Source organism: Neofelis nebulosa, chromosome 8 (assembly GCF_028018385.1).
Source record: "Neofelis nebulosa isolate mNeoNeb1 chromosome 8, mNeoNeb1.pri, whole genome shotgun sequence".
NCBI lineage: Eukaryota > Metazoa > Chordata > Mammalia > Carnivora > Felidae > Neofelis > Neofelis nebulosa.
In genome coordinates, this window is record NC_080789.1 from 12,174,265 (window position 1) to 12,190,971 (window position 16,707).

Consider the following 16,707-nt stretch of genomic DNA (forward strand, 5'->3'; position numbering starts at 1 on the left):
ATGATTATACTACTAGATTCATCTTGCTGTTCAAGCAACACCCATGAGTCTTCCCTGTTTCTTTCTTTCACGTCTCCATCCAGTCCGTCTGTAGGTCTCGGAAACCATAACTCGAAGCATTCTCTTACTTCAGCCTCTTGTCTCTAACTTAGTACCTTAACTAGAGAATGTGTATGATAGCAGCTCTTATGCCAGGTTTGAGGCGGGCCCTACTTAGCAGTACAATTTTATTTAATCTCTTTCTGCTTTGGCTTTCTCAGTGATGACAAGTACGTATCTGTACCTGGAAAATGAAGACAGTAGTACCTACCTCAGAATGGCCGTTAGATTTAAAAGAATTTAATTCACGTAAGGTATCTTCATTGCCCCCACACTATTCCCGACCTCATCACATATTCCCTGTGTCACTGCTCCCTAACTAACTTCTCCCTTTGCCACATCACAGCCAGCGTAGTGCTTTGTTTTCTAATGCAAATAGTGTTATTTTCCAACCTAACTCTAACAGTTCCCTAACATACTTAGAATAAAATCCACACTCTGTACTTCGTTTACTAATCCCTGGCCCTAGCCTGCCTCTTTGACTTCGCCTTTTAACCACTAACTTCCTAAAGTAAAAGAAATGTCAGAAATTAACCAGGAGATATATATCAGATATATATCAACATACAGGAAGGAAGTCTTACTGTCTGTGGGATTATGTCGTCTGTCTCCAAAGATAAAAATGTTCTATATCCTAGATAGAAATATCTATGTCGAATTTTTACATTTCTTTTTGCCCTTCCTGTTTCAGATTATCAGGAGACCTTTATTCAGCCTTTAAACCACTTGATATGATTTACTTCCCAATAAAGAACCTTAGAATGCAAGCTTTTGTTGCATAAGGATGGATTTCACCTTCAAATTCTTTCTGTTTCCCTTTATTAGCTATTAGACCGCAAAGAAATCCATTCTTTCCTTGAAAACATGTTGTCTTTTTAGTGTTGATCAGTTACATATAAGCACATAATTTTATACTTCATAAGTAATGGACTGTATTGACAATTTATTTGAGAGGTATAAGCATGATGGGTAACAAATGAGGATTCCATAGCATTTGTGCTAGAATTGTGAATATACCAGCCACTATATTGGCCACATTTCCAAATCATTTTCAAATGATGATGAACTCACAGACTTACCAGAACAACTGTGCAAAGAAGAAATAAAACATAAATCTGAGGCTTTATCAAGGTATTTTAATTACTGAATCTGTTTTTTACGAGTTACCTGTCCTTTTTCTCTTTTTATTTTTATTTTATATTGTGAGTCAAACCAATGTTAGTAATTTGTGACTTTCTAGGAATTTTTCTTTTTCATCTAAATTGTCTATTTTGTTGGATGTAATATATATATATATATAATTATAATTTATACATTTATAAATATATGGTTTAATTATAATTTATAAAAATCCATATGGTCCTTTTTAATTTCTATAGCATCTGTACTGATATCCCTTCTCTCATTCTTGATTTTGATAATTGTGGCTCCTCTCTTTTTCTTGGTCAGTCTAGCTAAGGTTTATTAATTTTGCAGATCCTTCCAGAAAACCATCTTTTGATTTCATTGATTTTTTTAAATCTATTGTCTTTCTCTTTGATATTTCATTGATATCCATTCTGATCTTCATTATTTCCTTCCTTCTACTAGCTTTGAGTTTGATTTGGTCTTGGTTGTTATTATTTTAAAAAATTTTTAATGTTTATTCATTTTTGAGAGAGAGAGAGACAGAGGGACAGAGAGACAGAGAGACAGAGTGCTAGTGGGGGAGGAGCAGAGAGAGAGGGAGACAGAACCCGAAGCAGGATCGAACAGTCCTGACACAGGCTTGAATTCGCAAACCGCAAGATCACTACCTGAGCCAAAGTCGGACACTTAGCCGACTGAGCCACCCAGGAGCCCCTGCTCTTGGTTTTTCTAAGCCTGTTGAGTTGCAGCCTTAGAGCATTGATTTAATTTTTTTTTTTTTCCTTTCTAATATGTGTTTAAAGCTATATATTTCCCCTTAAGTTTCCCTAAAATGTGATCTATTGTGTTTTTGTTTTCATTTATTTTTTAAAACGATTCTTAAATTTTTTTCCTTATGATTTCTTCTTTGATCCTGGGTTACATGGAAGTGTGTTGTTTAATTTCCAAATATTTGAGGATTTCCTAACTTTTTTTGTTGATTTGTCATTTAATCCCATTGTGGTCACAGAGCATCATAACTTTGTATGATTCGGTTTTTTAAAACTTACTGAGACTTGTATTATTAAGACAGTCTGTCCTACAGACTGTTTCTAACCAGTTGGCCCTTTTATCAATAAGAAATGTCCCTATTTGTCTCTGCCATTATCTCTTAGGTCTGTTTTGTCTGATACGAATATAATCACTTCAGTTCTCTTAACCTTAGTATTTGTATGACATCTTTTCCCTTCATTTTGTCTCAAACTCTTCGACTCTAAGGTGTGTCTCTTGTAAAAAAAAAACATACAACTGGATCTCACTTAAACAATCTGAAAATTACTGCCTTTTTTTATCAGAGTATTTAGTCTATTTATATTTAAAGTAATTGTTAATATGGGTGGATTTATGTGTGCCATTTAAACTACTTGTTTTATGTCTCCTGTCTTTTATTGTTCCTCTGTTCCTTCTTTCCTGATTTCTGTTAAGTAATTAACTGTACCTTTTACACCCCTTTGTGATTTTTAAATTATTTGTGTTATTTTTATATTTTCTTAGTTCTTGATCAAGGATTACGTCTTCAGCTTATAACTGACCGATGCACTTGCTTGCTTGCCATTTGTTTGCTTACTTGCAGACGTGCACCCACGTGCCCGTGTGTGTGTGTGTGTGTGTGTGTGTGTGTGTCTTTGATAAAATATAGCAGCTTCGGTCCTGTTATAGCTTCATTCCTCACCATTTTGTGCTGTTATCCTCATATATTTTATACATATGAGTCCAGTTGTATGTTTTTTACAAGAGACTCACCTTAGATTCAAGAGTTTGAGATAAATGAAGGAAAAAGATGTCCTACTGATAGTAAGCATAAGAGAGCTGAGGTGGTTGGTTATATTAATATCAGACAAAATAGATGAGACAAGAAATATCGGTGGAGACAAATATATATTAGAAATGCAACAAAGGGTGCCTGTATGGCTCAGTTGGTTGAGCGTTTGACTCGATTTCGGCTCAGGTCACGATCCCAGGGTTGTGGGATCAACCCCACATTGCTCCATGCTGAGTGTAGAGCCTCCTTGAGATGTTCTCTGTCACTCTCTCCCTCCACCCCTCTCCCCTGCTCATGCTCTCGCTCTCTGTCTAAAAGAAAAAGAAATGCAGAAATACAGTATTGTAATTATTACTTTAAAGAATTTGTATTTTCAGAAAGTTACCATTTCTGGTGATCTTCATATCGTCCTATATAGATTTGAGTTATAGTCTGATATCGTTTCCTTTCAGCCCATAGGACGTCTTCTCGTATTTTTTGTAGACTAGGTCTGTTTGAAACAAATTTTCTGTTTTTGTTTATCTGGGAATGTCTCTATTTTGTCTTCAGTTTTGAAGGCTAGTTCTGCTCGCTGTAGAATTCTTGGTTGACCATTTCTCCACCACTCCCCAGCACTTGAAAATCTGTTGTGCGGCACTGCCTTCCCACCTCTGACAAGAGCCAGCTGATTCTGATGAGAAGTCAGCTATTAATCCTGTTGTGCCCCTTCCAGTGCTGAATTGTTTTTCTCTTGCTGCTTTCACGATCTTTATTTATCTTTGGCTTTGAGCAGTTTGGCCCTGATGTGCCTAGGGTGGATCTCTTTGTGTTTTTTTTTTTATTATTATTATTTTTTAATGTTTATTTATTTTTGAGAGACAGCATGAGCGGGAGAGGGCAGAGAGAGAGGGAGATCCAGAATATGAAGTAAGCTCCAGGCTCCGAGCTGTCAGCACAGAGCCCAACGTGGGGCTCGAACTCATGAGCCATGAGATCATGACCTGAGCCAAAGTCGGATGCTCAACCAACTGAGCCACCCAGGTGCCCCTGGATCTCTTTGTTTTTATCATCCTTGGGATCTATTGAGATTTTTGGATTAAGATTTTCCACCATATTTGGAAAGTTTTTGAGCATAGTTTCTTCAGCTGTGTGTTCTTTCCCTTCTTCCTCTCTTCCTGGGACTTTCACCACCAATATGTTGGGAACTTCTTGTTCACCCACGGGTTCGGGTTCTGGTTTTTTGTTTGTTTTCAAGGTTTTTAAAAATTTTTTAAACATTTATTCATTTTTGAGAGACAGAGAGCAAATGGGGGAGGGGCAGAAAGAGAGAGGGAGACACAGAATCCAAAGCAGGCTCTGGCCTCCAAGCTGTCAGTGCAGAGCTCGACGCGGGGCTCGGAACTCACGGACCGCGATATCATGACCTGAGCTGAAGTTGGCCGCCTAACCGACTGAGCCACTCAGGCGCCCCCGTTTGTTTTTAAGTTAAGTCAAAATAGAATCTAAAGTTCTATTCATTTTCCTCCGATCTTTTTTCTTTCTGTTCATTAGATGGGAGAATTTGTGTGGAGGCCTCTTTCGGTCCGCTCGTTCTTTGCTCCGCCACACTGCATCAACTGTTGAGCGTCTCAGTGTATTTTTTACTTCAGTTATTGTACTTTCCAGTTCTGCAGTCCTCATTTGTGATTTCTGCTTCTCCGTAGAGACTGTCATCACATTTCCTTCAGTTCTCTGAATACGTGTGGAACTGCCACTTTGAAGTCATCCGCTAAATCCAACATCCAGGCCCACTAGTTACTGCTTGTTTTCTGGAGTCTGAGCCCCACTTTCCTGTGTCTTTGCAGGTCTTGTAATTTTTCAATGAGCTGGACGCGTTAGTAATATATTTCAGCAACTCCGAAGCATCATTTACGCTGTTGAAAGGTGTAGGTGTACTCACGCGTGTGTGTTTTAAGTAATTTGCCTGAACTTAAACGGTGGAATGTGACTCCTCGGTGGTGTGCAGCCACTGCCGGTTCCGCTTGGCAATTCTCCCTCCCCCTTTCACTCTTTAGCCTGGCTAGGAGTTGCCCGCGAGTCCCCGTAGCTCGGTGGCCGGCCAGTGATTTGGGCAGAGGTGGTGTTTAAGTGCCTCATGCTTGTACAGCCTCCACCCTCTGTGGACCATCTGTCTGTGGGTTGGGAGGTGCCTTCAGAGGCCAGCCAGTTCTCGGGGCTGCTCGGCCTGGTCTCTCTGCTGCACTGTCTCGTGTCTCCCCTCCTCACGCCTGTAGCTGCATGGCCAGCCCCACATGGGAGGAGAGCGTATCCGGCTCCTGTGCGGTTCTCTGTTTCCAGGATCTCCCCTCCACACCCCTGGCTGCTCCCCCACTCACCTCGATCAGACCACAAGCTCACGTTAGAAGAACTCTGTCCCCTGTTAGATCCCTACCAAACCTGACAGAGCTGTGGGCTTTTACCGCCCCCACCTCCCCACCACCCACTCCCACCGTCGCCCCGAGTGCCCCAAATCGAGTTCACCCCTTCTGGCGCACAGCTGCTGGTTTTCATGGCCCCAGCCCTGTACTGATAAAAACTAGTGAAGTTCTCTCCCGCAGAACTGAGGGATTGGGGTGGTGACAGTGGGGGGCGGGCAGAGGGACAGGTTGGAGTAGCCACAGGCAGGGTCAGTAGCCTCTTGCAGGCCTTACCCTAAGCAGTAGCAGTTTTTCAAGAGAAAAAAGTTTTGTTTGTTTAATTTTAGAGAGAGCACCAGTGGAGGAAAGGGGCAGAGAGAGAGAGAAATCTTAACCAGGCTCCAGGCTCAGCGTGGAGCCTGGCTCAGGGCTTGATCCCATGACCTTAGGATCATGACCTGAGCCAGAATCAAGAGTCAGACTCTCAACCAACTGAGCCACCCAGGCACCCCATTTTTCTTCTTTTTTTTTTTTAAGATTTTATTTTATTAAGTAATCTCTGCACCCAGCCTGGAGTTCACACTCCCGACCCTGAGATCAAGAGTCTCATGCTGTACCAACTGAGCCAACCCAGGAGCCCCTAACCTTTTCTTTATATAAGAAAAATCTCTATAACTCACCTTTAGCCAAAACCTTGAGAAATGTCTGCTCATCTTCTTGGAGCCTTAGGTTCCTTCGGGAAAGTGCAGAATTGACCAACCTGACAGTTCTCTACACAGCGTTAGCTTCGGCCAGCTGAGCCACCCAGGCGCCCCTCGAGAAATTCGTTTGTTTGTTATTCACCTTTGATCGATTTCCAGAATCTGAAATGGCTGTTGGACAGTCTCGTCCCACTTTCTTACTGTTGCCTTGTTTTGGGGAGAGGAGTGACCGGCCTGTTCGTGCTGTCTTGGCCAGCACTGCCCTCGCTGAGTCCTCTCCTGGCAGCCCACAGTTCCTCACCGCACCCCTCCTCACCACTGCCCTTAACCGCCACCAGCTCCCGTTGTTTCACAGGCCCGCATTCCAGCTTTTCGACGCCAGTGTTAAGGGCAAGTTCTGTTCCTTAATCCAAACCTATGCGGTTAAGATTTCTGTTTCTCACCCCTAGTAGAAACTATTCGCTATATGACTTTGCATTATATCGACTAATTTGAGGTCGTAAAGAAACCCTGAAATAAAATTAGGAATCCATGTGTAGCGACTGTGAATTGATTGTGCTAAGGAGAAAATGGAAGCTCCTTGAGCTGTTTCTGCAGACACAGATGGCACACGTTCTATAACTTTAGGAAGTTACTAACAATAAAATGGGAAATTATTAGGAGGCTCTGGTTGAAGATGCTTCTTACATGTTTGGGTTTTTTTCCCTTTTTTTTAAGTTTTTAAATAAAAATTTTAAAAAAATAAACATTTTTAGTATTACTTTTTTTAATGCTTATTTATTTTTGAGAGAGTGCAAGTTGGGGAGGGGCAGAGTGGGGGCCAAAGGATCCGAAGTGGGCTCTTGCTGACGGGCTGACAGCCGCAAGCCCGACGTGGGGCTTGAACTCATGAACCGCAAGATCATGACCTGAGCCCGAAGTGGGACACTTAACTGACGGAGCCACCCAGGCACCCCGTGGTTAAGTGTACCTTTAAACGGGAGTGTGAATTCACTGCTCTTAAGCCATTTGCCTTTGGAAGTTGTGAATGTGTGGGTGTTCAGGGGATGCGTGTGGAGAGGAAGAGACTGAGCAGCAGAACAGCACATCATAAAACTTAGATATGACAACATCATAGATTATTCTGTGTTAAACTTTTACTCTCTACTCACACATTTCTTAAAACGGACCTGGTAGTTCCTGGGGCCAGTTAAATTCAAAAGGTAGGTAGGAAGCATTGTTATTTAACCACGAACCGATACCTTAAATGTCTGTAGCACTTTGTTGAAAGATGGCTTCCGCAAACAGTATTTTATTGTGGTTCATAAACTAGCCCCTTGTGCGTGTGAGGGTTTTACAGTCGGGGAATTCAGAGTCCGTTCTCCCCGCTCGGCCACTTGGATGCCCCATCTCCCACGGTCCTCACAGCAGGCACCTGTGTATCTCTTCCCATTCAGTCCAGGCGACCGCTCTGTTGGGAAGCCTTGGGAAGCCTTGCTTGGTTTTCCTAGGCTAAGCCAAGCGTTTCTTTCATTTAGGCTCACATCGATTCCTGAGCCGACCGCTTTCCGTGGAACTTACCGTGATGTTTTTTGTTCACTTTCGTCTTCCTAATTAAACTGTAAGGTCTTCAAGTTCATCTTTGCAGTCTCTGACTTATCACAGTGCCTGGCACTTGATAGTTACTCAGTAACACTTTCTCAGGTTGGGTGGGGGGGGGGGGTGGTGGTTAAGGGAGATATGGTGTGCCATGGGAGGTCTGAGGAGGGAGACGCTGAGGCTGCTAGGGGCAGGTGGCACTGATCTGGGCCTCGTACCACGAGTGGTTAGAATTGGAACATGTGCGGGTGATGGTGGGAAGACTTGGGAAAGCCATCTCTCAAAGCAAAGTTAGAGATGGGCAAGATCAAAGTGTCCTTGGATAAAAGCACATGTTTCCATTAGATGAAGCTTTGGGCATTTGGTGGTTACAGAGGAAAATAAGGTGGGAGAAAAAGTCGCTTGAGTACAAATTGGAAAGAGTATTTGAATGCCTGGCTGAGAAACATCATCGAAGGTTCCTAAGCAAGGAAGGGGAAGTGAGCAGAACTGTGCTTCTGGAAGACCCATCTGTTGCATATACCAGATGAGGAGAGAAGCAGGGGACGGGTTAGGAGAGTCTTACGAGCAGGGGCTCCAGGTGTTATGTAGAGGAGGGGTGAACGGAAGAGAAATTGCCAAGGTAGAATACACAGGATTTGACAGCTGATTGAATGAGTAAAACAAGGAGAGCGGAGTCAAAGATTGTGTCCTTCTTACTGCAAGAACTGTGTCTGGAATAAGCCATTTCACCTCCTGGATTTCAGTTTCCTCATCTACCACGTGAAGCCCGTGTTGCCTACCTGACAGTATTGTATTGAAAAGAAATTAGAAGTGCTTTGGAAATTACTAGTGTAAATAGTTCTTTAATTGTTTTTTTTTTTAAACCATCTTTTAAAATCAGTCATTCTTTGATGTCCTTGATTTGTGCTTTTTATTATTGTGAGCTGCAGCGATTCCATCGTAGAGACCTCGTTTATGTCGAATAGTTCCATCTTGGTGGCAAGAACCAAAAAAAAAAAAAAAAAAAAAAGGACTTCCAGGAAAAGAGAAACAAGCAATGGAATGTGGAATTTTATTTCTAAAATGTACTTCAGAAGTTGATTTTCACATTGGGCTAGAAGCTTCTTGTGCCCTTAAGTCAAGAGCCTGTTTTGACAGTCAGTAGGTCCCATACCGTGCATTAGCAAAGAGATAGCAGTCAGGGGTCCCTCCTGGGGCTGCAGAGGCCTGATTACCCCCGCGCCTGCCTGCAGAGAAGAAAGGACCTCAGTTGCCGTCCGTTTAGATACTCTCCCAAATGCTGGCAGGCACAAATAGCCGGGGTATTTGAAGGAGACAAGCTTTGATGAGGAATCCACAGATGAGGTTTGAATTTGTGTATGGACTCTACCTAGCTAGTGGATCGTCCTCTCCTTGAGGGCAGGAGTTTTACTACAAGCTCTCCTCTTATTATTCCCATTGGCATATAATGGATGTTTCATAAGTGTTTTTCTGTGGGGGGCAAAAAAAGCTTACAGAGGCAGTTCAGCATCTGTGCCCGGTTAGTAGGAAATGTTAGTGACATCATTTGAGGTATTTAAACAGCTGCTGATGGCTCTGGGGCAGAGATGCGAAGGCGCAGCGGAGGGGCCTGCCTTTTACACTGTCGCCCATAGGCCCTGCAGCCCTCCTCAGTGGTTAGCCTTGGAGCACACCCGAATTACAGGTAACTAGGACTCCGTGCTTCGCGTCACCCCGTTTCTTCACTTTGTTGCACACCCTTTCTCTGGAGTTAAAGCCAGATTTTCTCTCACCGCTCTCCTATCAGGAGATCAGTCTCCCCGTCCTCCACGGAATTAACCACGGACCCCCGTACTTGCAAGTGCCCTGGGGAGGGGTGTCCCGCTATCACATAGCCGAGAAGTGGTAGCCCTTAACGTGGGTCCGTTGGCCCAGATGAGGATTTCTGGAACATAATGGGAAGAATGGGGCCTAGATCTTGGTCTCACATTGTGCGTCGTGGGGCCATGTTACCCTCAGCCTGCAGCGTAGAAATTATCATTAGCACGTTCTGTTTCCGAGCTAGACTTAGAAGGCCTGGGACTGAGGAATTTATTCACCCGGCTGTCCACTCTTCCAGGAGAGGCCCTGATGTGGAGCCGACACGAACCATCCACACTTGTCAGTTTAGCAGAGTGGGGGTGCCCGTGAGCCGCTGGGCGGTGGCAGAGCTGGGTCCACGAGCGCACTGCAGGCTGGCGTGACGATGCAGGAGTTGCTGCAGAAAACCACACTCAGAGCCAGGCGTGGATACTCTCGGGCAGAGAAAATTGCCCTTTGGGCCATGACGCCCAAGACACCTTTCAGCACATTGTTACTGTCGTTAGCCTTGTGATCCATTCATTCATTTGCTATCCTCACCCCCCCGCCAGCAACTACACAGAGTTGGGGATGGTGATTCTTGAACGCAGACCGTTACAGCCAGCCAGTGACAGAGCCAGAACTCAGGAAATCTGCTTTCAGTCAAATGCTTTTTTCCTGCCTCCCCATGCAAATTACAGAAAATAAAGGGTGTCCACAGGGATGGTCTTGTTAGCTTCCACTCATTCTTTGACCTTAAGCCTAAGAACTCCAACTAGAACATACAGATTTCTTTCATTCTGAAATGTACATTAGAATATTAAACATTCAGTTAAGGATGAAGGTTTTAATTGAGGTGATCTGTGTGTTCACTGTTTTATGTTATATACAAACTTTTTCTGTAGTTCTTACTCCCGGTTTAAAAACAATAAGTGACTTGTTGTGGTTTTTATTTCACAGGGTGATACCAGTTTATGATGATATTACATGTAGAGATGATGCCTTTTGTAATTCCCTTTTTATAGCACTTTGACCCACTGAGAAAAAGGAACTAGATATTTTCTAAAGAAAATTGAATTACTAGTTAACTGGAAAAAAAAAAGGGAAAAAAGCTTTGCTTATATTTAAATGACCAAACAGCACTAGGTTCTCAGAATTTGGGTTGTCACAGCAGTATTCTTTTTCTTTTATATTTTTTATGATGTTTTATTTATTTTTGAAAGAGAGAGAGACAGAGGACAAGTGGAGGAGGGGCAAAGAGAGGGGTGGGGGGGGAGACACAGAATCCAAAGCAGGCTCCAGGCTCCGAGCTGTCAGCACAGAGCCCGACGCAGGGCTTGAGTGTTGAACTCACGGACCGTGAGATCATGACCTGAGCCGAGGCCGGATGCTTAACTGATTAAGCCACCCAGGTGGCTTAATGCCCCTTAAGCATTTCTTTTTAAAATAACTAAATCCAAAAGTAATCTTTCTTGAGTAGGGAATTGCTCTACACAGATGCAATTTCAGTTTTCCGTGCCTTAAAAAATTGTGTTTGGTGGTGGCATTAGATAAAATAATTTTGTATTCAACATATGATAAATGGGCCTATTAGCATGTTCGTTTAGCACTGTGAAATACCCGGATTTTCAGTAAATAAGCATATGGGCCAAGATTTCACTTTTTAGAAAAATATTAAATCACATTAGGGCATTTTACTCTTTAAGAAGGAATTCATATGATCTAATTCCACCCACTTTTAACCTATCACATACTCCATTATAAATATTTATAAAAATGCTTTAAATGCTAACAAACCTCGGGACACCTGGGTGGCTCAGTCAGTTGAGTGTCTGTCTCTCGACTTTAGCTCAGGTCATGATCTCACTCATGGCTCATGGTTTTGAGCCCCACGTCGGGCTCTGTGCTGATAGCGCGGAGCCTGCTTGGGATTCTCTCCTCCTCTCTCTCTGCTCCTCCCCTGCTTGCTCTCTCTCTCTCTCTCTCTCAAAAGATAAAGTAAAAAAAAAAAAAAAAAATTTGCTAATGGTGGGTCAACATGGGTTGTAGGCAGTGTAAAATGACATGATGAAAAGTAACCCGGGGCACCTGGGTGGCTCAGTCGGTTAAGCAACTGACTTCGACTCAGGTCATGATCTCACGGTTCGTGGGTTTGAGCCCCGCACCGGGCTCTGTGCTGACAGCTCAGAAGCCTGGAGCCTGCTTCGGATTCTGTGTCTCCCTCTCTCTCTGCCCCTCCCCCACCTGTGCTCAGTCTTTGTCTCTCTCTGTCTCTGTCTCTGTCTCTGTCTCTCTCTCTCTCTCAAAAATAAATACAATGTAAAAAAAAGAAAAGTAACCCAACCCACTTGCTACAATATTATCAGGAAAAAAAACAAAAAAGTGTTTAAAGCTGTTTTAAAAAACATCTTTTTATTATATAATATTGTGGTTGTGGTGAGGGAGCGTGCTGGAGCCCTGGAAATCAGATTGAGTTTAGCTACCAGCTCCCTCCATTTGCTAAATGTGTAACCATCTGAAAATTATTACTCTAATGCTCATTTTCCTCATCTGTAAAAATGGTGATGATCGTTCCTACCAGATAGGGTTATTTTTTGCCTTAAATGAGAAAATGAATAGCAGGTACTTAGGAGAATGCCTGGCACATAGTAAGTGTGCAAAAAGCATTAGCTACAAGGCTGTTTTTATATAATTATTTCAGAGAAGGCATTCTAGGCAACCTCGATTTATAAAATGATACAAGGGCACCTGGGCGGCTCAGTTGGTTGAGCATTTGGCTCCTGGTTTCGACTCATCATGCTCTCATTGATGGTTCCCAGGTTCGAGCCCTGCTTCAGGCTCTGTGCTGACAGCATGGGACCTGCTTAGGATTGTCTCTCCCTCTCTCTCTGCCCCTCCCCCCTTTAACAGAAATAAATAAACTTAAAAAAAAAGATACAAATTAATAGGCCATCCAATTCTCTTCTCTGTTACTCCATTTTCTTCCTTCACCTGCATGGGAGCTACTGCTCTAAGAGCCATCCTGATAAAAGCAGTATTTTCCTAAGTGAATTTTGTAGCCTGCTTTAGAAAAATAAATGAATGAATTGCATGTGTAACATGTTTCAGGAGAAAGGTGAGTTCTCTCTTCAGAATTCACAGGAAACTTGTTGACTTTGTTTAATCTAGTATTTCCCATATTTATTTGACCATGAAAGCCATTTTCTACAACATACCAGGTAATATCCTGTAGAACTAACTTATACCCACTGTGAAATACTGCTCTATGATTTTTTAAAAAAAATTTAAATGCTTATTTATTTATTTTGAGATGGAGAGCTAGAGAGCAAGCAGGGGAGAGGCAGAGAGAGAGGGAGACAGAGAATCCCAAGCAGGGTCTGCACTGTCATTTTAGAGCCCGATACAAGTTTCAAACTCACGAACTGTGAGACCATGACCTGAGCCAACATCAAATTTGGATGCTTAGCCAACTGAGCCACCCAGGCTCCCCTTGTTCTATGATTTTTGAAACACACACACACACACACACACATCCTTTAGATGTGCCTAATGCTACTTTGGGAATGATCTTTCCATTAGATTTTCTTGGGTATAAAATACATCACAGTCTTAGTTGATACAAATTTGAATCATTCAAATTTGAAATAATGTAATGTAGGAAAATTAATGAAATTTCACTTTTGTTAAATTTTTAACTGTTATAACCAAATTTAAAATTACACAGGTCTTATTGGCTTTATTCAGTGATTCATGAGTTGGGTTGCATCCAATCTAAGCAGATAGAAAGGAGCTCAGAAGAGCTGTACAAGGCAAGAGATTTGATAGGCAGAAGGAGCAGGAACAAGGAAGTTGGACTGGGCATTTGCTGATTGGTCAAAGCAAGGTTGCTTTCCTTATTTGGAAAGTAGGGGAGTCTTGGAGCCAAGTCAGGTACGTTGTGCTGATTGGTTGACCTAGGCCTTGCTTTTCTGGGAGAGCCCAGCAAAGCAATGTAGTTCACTTTTGGTTTGCTCAACTGGGGCCTGTTGGCATGAGTGACTCCCTCTTGGACACAGTCTGGTTCCTTTAACAGAACCAATGTGAATACTCTCACATAACTAATAATTATATTCATAATTCTTGTTAATAATTGTCTCATTTCAAAGCTGTGTGAATTATATGGCAATTCACAAGACAGCTCTGCTTTTAGCAATTAATAGAAAGATCTACTGTCCTTGGATAAGTTTAGTCTGGAATTCTGCCGTTTTTAGAACCTTGTCCTTCGCACCATGTGTGACCGACTTTATAATCAATATTGTGAAAATATGTCATTCATCCTATGAAGAGGATCCACTTAAACCCTAACTGAAGACCAGCCCCCACCCAAAAGAAATTGGACCCAACTAGGAATCCTCCTTTTGTTCTCAAAACGATGAGATCTTCAGGGAAAATGCCGCAGGGGATGGCACTTTATGTGGCTTACCTTTTGTGAGTAACTTACAAATGTAAATTAAAACTGTTCCTAATTTGGGAGTAGATAATCGTAATATCAGATTAGGTGGTTTTTTTTTTTTTTTCCTTTGCCATGGCGATAATTTGAAATGAATGGACTTTTCAGCCCATTTCTGATTTTTAGAAGTTGTCCAACCCACCTGTTGAATACAGATACAAGTACCTACCTACATTTATGTCTGTGTACAGTCCTTAAACCAACTAGACATTCTTGGTGTTTTAATATTCTTTAGGGTTTAGGATCTGACATCTCCAAATACCTTTTCCCTTCTTTTTGACTTCTTATTTTGAAATAAACGTAGACTTACAGTAAAGTGGCGAAAATAGCACAAAAAATTTCTGGATGTCCTTCATCTAACTTCTCCTAGTGTCAACACCTTACACAGATACAGTACGGTTTTCGGGGCACCTGGGGGGCTCAGTTGGTTAAGAATCTGAGTCTCAGTCTCAGCTCCGGTCTTGATGTCAGGGTCATGAGGTCAAGCCCCTTACTGGGTTCTGCGCTGGGCAGGAAGCCTACTTTAGAAAAAAAAAAAAAAGATAACAGTACAGTCTTCCAGACCAGGCAGTAGGAAGTGTTGGTACAGTAATGTTAAGGCAAAATAGAGTCCTTACTTCAGTTTTACCAGTTTTTCCACTAACGTTCCTTTTTTCTGTCCTAAATCCAGTTTGGGATCCCACACTGCTATTAGTTGTCATGTCTCCTTATCCCAAAATCTTTTAATCATCTTCAACTTACATCTGAAGTAGTTCCGGGCTCTGAAGAACAGGGAAAGGAAAACACTGTGTATTTATACACTTGCCGTTAGCTGATAACCATGTCTCATTTTCGAGGTCTCTGCTTTCTCTCCTGCGGCCTTTCGTGTGTGCGTTGGCTAAGGGCTGTAATGCAGGCTCTTCTTCTTGAGATACAAAGGTTATTTTGAAAGCAAAGCAGTATTTGCCAAAATACTTTATACATGTCCGCTCAAAACACACATAAGCTGGGTTGCATAGACACATGACACTGTGTGGTCGTTTCATGTTACTTTTGAAAACCTCCATCTAATTTGGGGTCCTCCAAAAATGGTTTTTGTGTCTGTGTGATTTTAGGGTTATAAACCAATAAGAACAGGAGAATTACAGGACCAGGGGAATTAATAATTCTGGCAGCTAGAAAGCAGATGTCCCAATTAGTGACTAACTCAGCAGACCCACATGAACTTACTTCTCAGCCAGTTGTTCCATTTACACCACAGAAATTTCACAGGAGTTTCCGAAACTGACAGCTCTGGTTGGAAAACTGGGAGACTCTTCCCTGGACTGCCTGCCTGACCTAGTCAAGAGGAAAGACGTAAGGATGTACATGTCAGGGATTTCCCTAACAAATCGCTTGCCTAACTGAACTAGAATGAATCAAAGTCCTCAGGCCCTGCACCCCAGTCATTCAGAACTACTGGCTTTTTAGTTACCTTCCCCACTCAGTTCTTAGTTGTGAGCAGACAACCAAGATAGCTGGATTCCTGAGGGAAGCCTACAGCGTGCAAAACAGAACGAAAAGAATCAAAAAAGAAATTGGGAATAAGAGGAACCTTTTTCTAATCCAAAACAATAACCTGTAGCCTCAGAGAGATGAAGAGAAGGTACCACCATCTGCTAAACCAAGAGTGAAGTTTAAAAGAGGTGGAGAGTGGGGGATTCAGAGAAGAGCCCTTGAACATTAAAAACATGGCAACAAAATGAAAAACATCTTTGTTGGAGGGCTGGAAGATGAGATTGAAGAAGCAGAGGTCTACCGTTACAGTCTTAATCCACAATTACAAAATCTAAAAATGTTCTGAAAATCAGGTGATTTTCCATAAATTGGCAGAACTCACAGCCTGCATCTATCTTTGTCCCACTTACATGAATGCACATAAAGGAATATCACTGTCCCAAGTCTCACTGAGTTGTATTATGGTTTATACACCCATTACCTTTCTAAAATCCTAACACTTCTGAATTCTGATATGCCTTGGCCCCAGAGTTTTCAGATAAGGAATTAAAGACCTATGTCCCAGAAAATAGAAGCTAAAGGCAGAGAGATAGAAAATAAAAGAAAGCAATAAGAAAATTAAGAGGACCAATCCAAAACATCCAGTGTCTAATAATGCAAGTTCCAGAAAGACAACATGTATAGGGTTGGAGTCATCAGATAATTAAAGAAAACTTCTCGGGACTGAAGGACATTAATTTCCAACTTAAAAAAGGCCACAGAATTACCAGCCAAATAGACTAAAATAAACCCACATTAAGCTTTCCTTCTTTCTCCTATGTTCATCTGTTTCTTAAATTCCACATATGAGTGAAATCGTATGGTATTTGTTTTCTCTGACTTATTTCACTTAGCATAATACACTCTAGTTCCATCTGTGTCATTACAAATGGCAAGATTTCATTCTTTTTCATCACTAAGTTGTATTCCATTGTGTGTATGTGTATGTGTGTGTGTACGTGTGTACACATTACATCTTTTTTATTCCTTCATCGGTCGATGGACATTTGGGCTCTTTCCATAATTCAGCTATTGTTGATAGCGCTGCTATAAACATTGGGGTGCATGTGCCCCTTCAAATCAGTATTTTTGTGTATTTTTGGTATCCCTTGGACAAAGACCTAATAGTGCAATTGTTGGGTTATAGGGTAGTTCTATTTCTAACTTGCCGAAGAAACTCTACACTGTTTTCCAGAGTAG

At 42.0% G+C, this 16,707-nt stretch overlaps 1 protein-coding gene across 31 annotated transcripts in view; it reads left to right on the forward strand.

The window, feature by feature from the left end:
• RBFOX2 (RNA binding fox-1 homolog 2) overlaps positions 1-16,707 on the forward strand; it is a 287,236-nt gene that overhangs the window by 222,387 nt on the left and 48,142 nt on the right. The gene's annotated exons all lie outside the window — the stretch shown is intronic.